Consider the following 10,781-nt stretch of genomic DNA (forward strand, 5'->3'; position numbering starts at 1 on the left):
GACAGAACATTTAAGTTTCCACATGGGGTGTTGGAAGACTTGCTAGTGAAAGTGGGAGAGTTCATTTTCCCTGCTGATTTTGTTGTGCTAGACATGGAAGAAGAAGCCAACACATCAATTATCCTAGGAAGACCATTTCTAGCTACTGCTGGAGCCATCATTGATGTGCATAAAGGGGAATTAGTCTTGAGATTGCATGAGGAAAAAATGGTCTTCAACGTCTTCAAAGCAATGAGTTGCCCCAAGGAACCCATAGGAGAATGCATGCTGGTAGACACCATAGAACAGATAGTTCAAGAAGTTACGGGAGAAGAACAATGAGAAGAAAATATTGAGCTGGAGCAAGCATCAGATGGAAAATTACCACAAGCAACCATAAGGAACTCAATCATGCCAACTACCACAGACAACAAAGATACAGAATCACCAAAACTAGAGCTGAAAGCCTTACCACCCAGCTTGAAGTATGCATATCTGGGTGCTAACAACACTTACCCAGTGATCATAAATTCAAGTCTGAGTAAGGAACAAGAAGAGGAACTTATCCAAGTACTAAGACAACACAAGGATGCCATAGGCTGGAAACTTTCAGATTTAAAAGGGATCAGTCCTTCGATGTGCATGCATAAAATCTAACTTGAAGAGGATGCCAAACCCTCAAGACAGCAACAAAGGAGGCTGAACCCAACTATGAATGAAGTGGTTCAGAAAGAAGTGTTGAAGTTGTGGCAAGCAGGGGTGATCTACCCCATCTCAGACAGCCCTTGGGTAAGCCTAGTGCAAGTAGTCCCTAAAAAGGGATGGATCACTATTGTGGTAAATGAGAAAAATGAATTGATACCCACAAGAACGGTGACCGGATTGCGTATGTGCATTGACTACAAAAAACTTAGCGAAACCACCCGAAAGGATCACTTTCCCCTGCCCTTCATGGACCAAATGCTTGAAAGATTGGCAGGACATGAGTACTACTATTTTTTGGACAGGTATTTGGGCTACAACCAGATTGTTGTAGACCCCAAGGATCAGGAAAAAAGTTCATTTACTTGTCCATATGGCGTATTTGCTTATAGGAGGATGCCCTTTGGATTGTGCAATGCATTTGCCACATTCCAAAGGTGCATGCTCTCCATTTTTTCGGATATGATTGAAAAGTTCATAGAAGTATTTATGGATGATTTCTCAATTTTCGGGGACTTATATTCTGATTTTCTATACCATCTTTCTCTTGTGCTTAAAAGGTGTCAAGAAACCAACCTTGTTTTAAACTGGGAGAAGTGCCACTTTATGGTGACTGAAGGGGTGGTTCTTGGTCACAAGATTTCAAAAGATGGCATAGAAGTAGACAGAGCAAAAATGGAAGTAATTGAAAGATTACCTCCACCTTGCAATGTCAAAGCAATCAGAAGCTTTTTAGGACATGCTGGGTTCTATAGGAGGTTTATTAAAGATTTTTCAAAGATTGCAAAACCCCTTAGCAATCTACTTGTCTCAAATACTCCTTTTGTTTTTTATAGAGAATGCATGGTAGCCTTTGATGAACTCAAAAAAAGACTGTCCTCTGCACCTATTATAGCACCACCAAGTTGGGATCTTCCCTTTGAACACTACAAGAAAAATACCCATTCAGCCACACTTTTTTTAGGCTACATTTGAAAAGCGTAGCCTATTCATAGAATAGGCTACGCTTTTTCCTGTGTTGCTTTTTTATAAGAGAAAAGGATACACAAATGCGGCATCATTTAAAAAGCGTAGCCTTAGGTATTATAGAAATCACTTATAAAGCGTAGCCGTAGGTTGATATCTATAGGTTCACTTTTCGTATCAAAGGAGACGCTTTTAAAGGGTAGCCTATTTTTTAAGTTTTGGGTGCACTTAAAAAGTGATGCCTAATGTATCTAGAGCCAAAAACTTAACACTTAGTAATTTTTTTCCTTTTTTTCCTGAAAGCAAACTGATGAGTGATGACCTTAACACTTAAAGATTTCTTTTAAAAAATTATAAGATTCAACTTCTTGGATTTTTTAATATAAAAGTTGATTATCAACATTTTTAAAAAAAATATAAAATGTTAATCAAAACAATATAATGCACATTTAAACATTTTGACAGTATTGAATTTCACTTTTTAAAAAGAAAAATTGTATAGGATGAATTACATACACTCTAAAACTTAACTAATTTCACTTTAATTAGTGTATCTGACAATGAATTACTTAACTATTTTTTAATGCATCACTTTATACAAGTTAGCAATTATTTTGAAATAAAACGTGCTTAATTATATATACATAATTAAAAAAACTTAAGAAGATATACAGATTTATTTGCATTTTTTCCTCCCCAAAATACAGATATATTACGTATCCTAATTATACATAGATAAAATTTCTTTGCCTCTTAGCAAACTTCTTGAGTCTCAGTCACCTTCAATAGCTCACTCACCTTCATCCTCGTAAAACCCTCTCACTCTCGCCATTGAGAGTCGTCGCCTCCCACTCACGACTCACCTGCACGTATCCACATTGACCGTCGTCACTCCTCTTCGCCATCGCTTGCACTGATCGAAGCTGTGCCGCCCTCACCATCATCGCTGTGCAGCCCTCACCATCGTCGCTGCGCTGCTCTCACCATCGTCATCTCCGTACTTCTCATCATCATCTTCGCTGTGCTCACATCATTGAATAGGTATGTATTGATTTCTATTTGCTTCTGAAATTGATCAGTGGCTTAGGGTTCCTATTTTAGGGGTTTTAATTTGGGGCTTTTAATCTCTGAAATATGGGTTTGTGAACTGTAATTTGATAACATGCATGCTGTTGTTGATGAAGATGTGTGGTATTTTAGGGTTTGTGAACTGTGATTTAATATACAGCTTGTCTATTTTCTCTGTATTTTTGTTTCTGAGACTGAATCCAAATGCAGCGTTAATACGCTTTTGTTTCTGTGATTTCTCAATGAATAAGTTGGCTTCCATTTTTCTGTTTTTAGCTTCCTATTTTCAGCTTCCTGTTTCTAACAGAGTTCTTGCAGTTTGAACGATTTCTTGGTTAGCCAGAAACATAAATGGTGTGAAGAATGTAAAGAATGAAAGAAGACAAGGAGTAGAGAAGAAGTAGAAGACAAAGAAGAAAGGTGAGCTGAATTGTGTGGTTTACCAATATTTACTAAATTCTATAATCACCGGATAATTTTTACCATTCATCATCATCAGCTATATATAAATAAGTATTCCTTCATACCCTTTTGGATTAATTATAATTATCCGGTGATTATTAATTATACATTATTATTTCCAGTTTTTCCTTCTTGCTGAACTTGGTCCCCTTTTACAATATCTGCCTGAAATATAAAATTTAGACAACTCATCACCATCAGATCATTATATATATCTTCCAATTCTCAGATCACTATTAATAATGATAAGAATTAAGAAACCTCAGTTATAGTCTCCATAGCTGTATATATAAATCTCTATACATTTTTTTTTTAATTTATATAATGGGAGATTATTTAATTAGATCAAATCTCTTACTAAAGAATGGCTTTCTGGTTGGAGTAGTAACTTGAAAATAGTCCCTAAAGAATTTCTTATTCTCCTTTTGCAGTTCTTTCCACACTGCACAAATTTGTAACATAGACTTAATTTCACAACATGCGAATAAATAAATAGTGATGAAATTGAAAACTCATTAATAATAATAAGGTTTATATAATATGGACCTGTAAGTGTAACAAGTGGCTTGATTCCTGCATGTTCAGCTAGTGCCTTTATGCACTGATCTTGACTCATATGAAATAGCAAGCATCTCTCTATAAGATTCTGAACCTGCATTATCATTATTTTCCATGCATGTCAATATAAAATAACTAGTACTAAATTAGAACCAATGTCCAAAATGTAAAGAAATTAAAGTATCAGTGAACAGAGCTAGTTATAATAGTTAGAGTAGTTATCTATTATTAGAAACTACTTTTTGTTATTTTTGTTAACTTGAGGAGTATATATAAATAGCTCTTCTATATACTTGTGTGATAGATAACAATGAATATCCAATACAGTTTTCTAATACTTTCTTTTTCATAATCTTTTCCTTTCTGTCAAATATTTGAATTCTTTCTCATGAGTTCAAATTCTGTTCTTAGCTCAAACACTATCAATTACTTTCCGAATTTCATGTTAGTGATACTAGAATTACATGATTATGAGTTCAAGTTTTTCCATATTATTTAATTAATTAATGAATTTGTGTGGTTTCTTTTTAGGAAAGGGAGATTTAATAACATGTTCTAAGCAAAAGAATTCAGAGTTATTTCACGCGGTTCTTGGAGGCTTAGGACAATTTGGAGTTATAACAAGAGCAAGAATTTCTCTTCACCCAGCACCCACAAAGGTACGTTTCATTTTAAAAAATATAAAAAATAATTTATTTTTAATTTTATCTTTTTTAAATTAAGATTTAAAACTTAAATTTTAACATATATTTTATACTGACCATTAATTTTAGTGGCTAATTTTAGTGAATACTTAACATAATCGTATCAATTTATAATGCTAGTTTATACAAAGATATTAACATGAGAGTATTCAATGTATAATACTATTTGGGTACAAATTTAAATATGGTAGGCATATCTGTTCACAGCTGGATGGAAATTGACTAAGAACCCTATCTTAGGTGATTGAATCTTTATAAAAATGATAGGACAAAGAGTACGTGAAGTTTTTGTTGGATATGGCAATTACAATTTTTTTTGTCTGTAATTGTTACAGTTATTCGTGGTTAAGGTTGAAGGCGAAAGTTTTTGGTTAAGGTCTTCCAAGAAGATTTTGTCAAAACGTTGATCGTGTCATGGCAAGGTACAATGCATACTTTAATTCTTTTGATTTGTTAGTTTTGAAGTTGCAATTTAACTTATTATATGTGTGCTATAAATTCTATGTTTCTCTTTATTTGTTTTACCTCAATGGGTTTCTAGAGAATTACTTCTAAGACTATGAACTATTTCCCAATCTAATTACAAGGCTTTGAATGTCCTTTTCATTGCCCATTCCCTTTGTAGCGAATAACACCCTGCCTCCTCTATTCTTCTAATCTTCACTTTGTGAAACCTTATAAATTTTTCGCCTAAAAAATTTAATAATTATCGATTAGGTTTTGTGATATGCCAAAGGATTGGATGGATCTACCGAGGTATAGCGAAGAGTATATCAATGGTGTTATTAGTTTTTTAGACTTTGCATACTCTGAGGGAGAACCGGACGGACGACAAATTCAATGTCCTTGTAAGAGGTGTTGTAACATTAATTGGTATAGAAGAGATGTGGTATTCGACCATTTAGTAGCCGACGGATTTGTTAAGGGATATAGAACATGGATTAATCATGGCGAATGGGCAATCCCGATGGCGGTTGACGATGACACGGATGATGAAGAAGGTGCACGCGATGACATCGAAGGACTGCTTAATGATGCATTTGGAGATGTATCTCATGCTGAGGGTGTTACTGTAGGTCAAAATGAAGAGGCTAAAAAGTTTTACAATTTAATAGATGGGGCAAGTCAAGAGTTATACCCGGGTTGCAAGAAATTTTCTACATTATCTTTTACCATCCGTCTGTACTTGTTAAAGTGTTTGCACGGTTGGAGCAATGCCTCCTTCACTTCACTTCTTGAGCTATTGAAAGAGGCAATGCCTGACATTAACATACCTTCATCTTTCCATAAGACAAAGTCTATGATAAGAGATTTAGGTCTAGATTATAAAAAAATTGATGCTTGTCCTAATGATTGCCTCCTGTATAGAAAAGAACTAAAGGATGAAAAACAATGTCGTGTGTGTGGAACTTCTCGATATACTGCAAATTCCAGTGATAATAGCGAGAACCAACCTGACAAGAAAGGTCGTCCTATTCCTGCAAATACTCTGAGATACTTTCCTATAATTCCAAGACTTCAGAGATTATTTATGTGCTCAAAGACGGCAGCTAGTCTGAGGTGGCATGATGAGGAGCGCGTAAAATATGGGACGTTAAAGCATCCTGCTGATGGCTTGGCATGGAAGAATCTTGATGAAATGGATGAAGAATTTGCAAAAGAATCTCGCAATATTAGACTAGGATTGTCAAGTGATGGGTTCAACCCATTTCGTAGCATGAACATTTCATGGAGCACGTGGCCCGTGATGCTGATGGTATACAACTTGCCTCCGTGGATGTGCATGAAACCCGAATATTGTATGCTTTCTTTGCTTATTCCTGGGCCACAATCACCTGGTAAAGACATTGATGTGTATCTACAACCATTGATAGAAGACTTGAAGTTGTTGTGGGAAAAAGGGGTTGAAACCTATGATGCGTCAAAGAATGAGACCTTTCAAATGCGGGTAGCTCTTTTGTGGACAATCAACGATTTTCCTGCTTATGCTATGTTGTCTGGTGGAGTACAAAGGGAAAGTTGGCTTGCCCTTGTTGCAACAAAAATACCAGTAGCTTACAACTAAAACACAGTCGAAAGACAGTTTATATGGACCATCGAGTCTTTTTACCCATGGATCATCCATGGAGAACCAATACAAGGTCTTTTAATGGGAAGCAGGAATTAAGACCCCCTCCACCTATTATAGAAGGACCCGAAATTTTTGAGATGCTACAAAATGCTGAGAATGTCTTTGGAAAGAAGCAAAGTACATCAAATAGTTTCCCATGGAATTGGAAAAAAATATCAATTTTTTTTGAATTGCCTTACTGGCACAAGAACCCACTACGTCACAACTTAGATGTCATGCACATAGAGAAGAATATACTTGACAGTGTAATTGGAACTCTCTTGGATATCCCAGGCAAGACAAAGGACCATTTGAATGCTCGATATGACTTAAAAGATTTGGGTATCTGGAAAAATCTTCAACCAAAGGAGGTGAATAATGGCAAGAGAACAAAGTTGGCAAAGGCATGCTTTTCTATGACTACTGCAGAGAAGTCAGTTTTTTGTGGTGTTTTGAAGACAATAAAGCTACCCGATGGCAGTGCTTCGAATATATCACGCTGTGTACATCTAGGAGAAAGAAAAGTTTCTGGGTATAAGACCCACGATGCTCACTTTATGCTTCACTATTTACTACCAATACCGATTAAAAGCATCCTTCCTGATCATGTGGCCATTCCGTTGATTCGACTAAGTTCCTTTTTTCGTCGCTTGTGCAAAAAGTTCATCACACTGGAAGAGATAGATTTACTGGAGTTAGAGATTGTGGAAACATTATGCCAGCTTGAGAGGATCTTTCCCCCTAGTTTTTTTGACATAATGGTTCATCTTCCCATTCATTTAGCAAATGAGGTAAGATTGGGAGGTCCGGTGCAGTTTCGTTGGATGTATCCTCCGGAAAGGTACATGTGTACATTAAAGTCATATGTTCGCAACAGAAGTCGGCCCGAAGGTTCTATTGCAGAGGCATATCTGGCTGAGGAGTGCTTAACTTTCTGCTCAAGATACTTGCATGGAGGTGTGCAAACAAGACTTAATAAGCGGCCTCGGAATGATGATGATCCTAACGAAGACGAAGTTGTGCCATCAAAGTTATTTTCTAACAAAGGTCGTTCGTTAGGTGTGGGAAATGGAGAACCAATTAATCTAGATGACAGATCAATTGCTCAAGCCCATGTGTATGTATTACACAATTGTGAAGAAGTGGCAGATTATGTTAGGTAACTTAATTAAACTTTTTTTTATTCTGATCAAGTTCACCCATATTTTTAGATCAAACCTATCTATTATTAATTATAGAGAGCATGAGGAAGAGGTTAACAATCAGCAGGGAACGAAATGGAGAAAAGCAAAAGTTCACAACAAAACGTTCGCGCAGTGGTTTGAAACTCGTGCGAGGGATCCAAATGTGCCTTTCTGGCTAAAAGAATTATCTCGAGGTCCAAGCTCTGTTGCAAGAAGATTTTCTGGATATGTAATTAATGGATACAGGTTTCACACGGTGGAACGTGAGGCAAGGAGAAAAACACAAAACAGTGGTGTCACATTAACTGCTTTAACTTCAAGCTTTGCAAGTGCTAAAGATCAAAGTCCAATCCAAGACAATGTAGCTTATTATGGCAGGTTGTTTGAGATAGTAGAGTTAGACTATTTTGGGCGTTTTAAGGTTGTCTTATTTCGGTGTGAGTGGTACGATGCTGGGAGAGATAAGTATGGTCTTACATTTGTTCACTTCCATAAGAAATGCTTCCAGGATGAACCTTTTATACTAGCATCTCAAGCACATCAGTGTTTTTATGTGCAAGATCCATATGAACATAACAATCCCTTGAATTTACTTTTATAATTTTTCTGCATCTGATGCTTCTGATTTGGAAGTGGGGTTCTGTTCTGTTTCTTGAGTTGGGGACCTAAATTTGGATACTCATGAACTTTTGAGTGAGTTAAGAGTTTGTGAACTCAACCCTGATTCTTTAAGCCTTCAATCTGGAAACAATTATAAGTTCTTTAAGCCTTCATAGCTATGTAGTTTTGTTCCATTCATATGTTATAAGTTCTCCACTCATTTTTCAAATTTCACAGGATTTAGGGGATACCCGGGTAATAATTACTTGTTCAATGAGAATGCTACTATGTAGGAAATTAAACTTGACATAGATCACTAGAATTAATTGATTGAATGGGTAAGCATATTTTACACGAGATGAGATGTCCCTGAAATTTACTTGATAATGTGAAGTGTGAATTTTTACAGTTGTGAAAAATTTTGAACAGGTGCTCCAATGTATTATAAATAGATCTTTTATGCTTGCTTTTGGGTATTGTTCAGTGCTTTAGCTTAATAATGCAGCCTTGCTAGTAGATTCTTCTAACTCATTATGCTGCACGTTTTAGTAACTGTATGCTAACTTTTTATTCACTTCCAGTCAATAAGTCAAAGAAACAAGCAACACAAGGAAAATGTGAAGTTTCCACATCGCATGGGGCCAATCAATTTCGGAAGAGTACGAGTGGCTATGGTAAATAGTAGATTTATATTTATTAGAATTTATATTTGCATAAATTGACGGAAGAAATCGAAGTATGATCTTATTTTGCAGCGAGCAACAAAGGAAACAATGGAGGAACCAAAAAGGTTTGAGATGTTCATTGCTACCCGAACAATCAGAAGAAGAAAGAAGTGGATGAGGAAACATAAACTGCTGTTGTAAGAGTTTATTGAATCATTCATAATTACATTTCAAATTTAGGATACGTAACTAACTCAATTTTAAATATTTTTTCTATGCAGGAAGACTTCCAACACCGCCAAGCTGCTGGTGAAACAAAAGAGGAAGCATTTGAGGCCTTATTCGGGAAAGAACAACCAGGTCGGGTAAGGTTGTATGGAAGATCTGTGACAAAGACTGATTTAAAAAAACATGCTGAAATTAATGAAATCAAGAATCAGCACAAAGAGGAAGTGTCTAGTCTGAAGGATAAACTTGGACACATGGAGGCCCAACAGGAAAAACAAGAGGCCAAACAGCAAAAACAAGACGAAGAGATTAATGGGTTGCGAAATATGATCAAGTTATTACTGCATCGATCGGAACCTGGAATGAGGCCAGAAGAACTAGAAGCTTTATTACAAGATGCCCAACAGTCTCCTGTTGATGCAAATAGCGGCCATGGATCAACACATTTTCTGAACTTAGATGTGGTATGTCCTTATCTATTCTTTGTTCCATAGTTTTTTACTTGCATTTACATTAATTGGTATGGCTGAAAATGGTTGTTGGCTTTATTAACACTGAAGTTGTATTGCTATGGCTGAAATTTGTTTGTGTAATTCTGGTGGTTGTATTTTTGATTTTGTGCACTTGGTACATATGAATTTGTCCCTATATCTAATTTAAGTGTGAAAGTCTAGTTAATTAGTGCATGAAAAATGCTATAGGGACATATCAGGATTGTGTTAAAGGAAATGGAAGAAAGAAACAACTGTAGATTTTCATGGTTTGAATGAAACAAGATAATACATAATTCCTTGAATTCACCTCTTCTGCCGTGACCATGTTATTTTTTTTAGTATATGCTTTCTTGGTTTACTATGACTACGTGTCCATTTAATTCTTATAATTACGAATGTCACTATGAATATTTTTTTAACTATTTTTCTATATAATTATGCAGGGTAACAATGAAGATTAAACAATGAAGATTAAGCTGACTATTATTGTGGTTTATTGGCTAAGATAGAGTGCTATTTAGAATCTTTACATGTATGGTTGACTAATGATTTTTATTAGAAGATACTTTTATTGGCTAAGTGATATTATGGTTTTGATATGGCTATGCATACTTTAGTTTGAGTTGTATGAATTTTTACAGTTAACTTCATTCTAGTACTTTTGGATCAATGTTATAAATATATTTTGGTTAGAGACAATTTTTATTATATAAAGAAATTATTTAGTATAATTATGTATTTATTTTTATTTTGTAATATTCAATTCATTTATACATGTAATCATATTAACTATTATGTTGTATTAATAATTATTAGATAATTATATATATATATATATATATATATATATATATAGAAAATAAAAAGACCTAAGGTTACACTTATATGTACAGTTGCTATAGTATACAAAAAAAAAAATGAGACCTAAGGCTACACTTATATACAGTAGCAGAAAAAAAAACGAGACCTAAGGCTACACTTATATACCGTAGCTGTAGTATAAAAAAAAAAGAGGGACCTAAGGCTACGCTTAAAAAAAGTAGCTATGGTATACAATGTGG

At 35.2% G+C, this 10,781-nt stretch overlaps 1 long non-coding RNA gene across 1 annotated transcript; it reads left to right on the forward strand.

Annotated features, from left to right (window-relative positions):
• Positions 1-2,413: 2,413 nt before the first annotated feature.
• On the forward strand, positions 2,414-10,319 carry LOC114927523 (uncharacterized). Its single transcript, XR_003818014.2, has 8 exons — positions 2,414-2,688; positions 3,034-3,135; positions 4,267-4,394; positions 4,775-4,861; positions 8,915-9,007; positions 9,089-9,195; positions 9,280-9,690; positions 10,164-10,319. It is a non-coding gene; the product is annotated as an uncharacterized lncRNA (long non-coding RNA).
• The last annotated feature ends 462 nt before the right edge of the window (positions 10,320-10,781 follow it).

The sequence above is a fragment of the Arachis hypogaea genome, chromosome 3, assembly GCF_003086295.3.
Source record: "Arachis hypogaea cultivar Tifrunner chromosome 3, arahy.Tifrunner.gnm2.J5K5, whole genome shotgun sequence".
In the NCBI taxonomy this organism is placed as follows: Eukaryota; Viridiplantae; Streptophyta; class Magnoliopsida; order Fabales; family Fabaceae; genus Arachis; species Arachis hypogaea.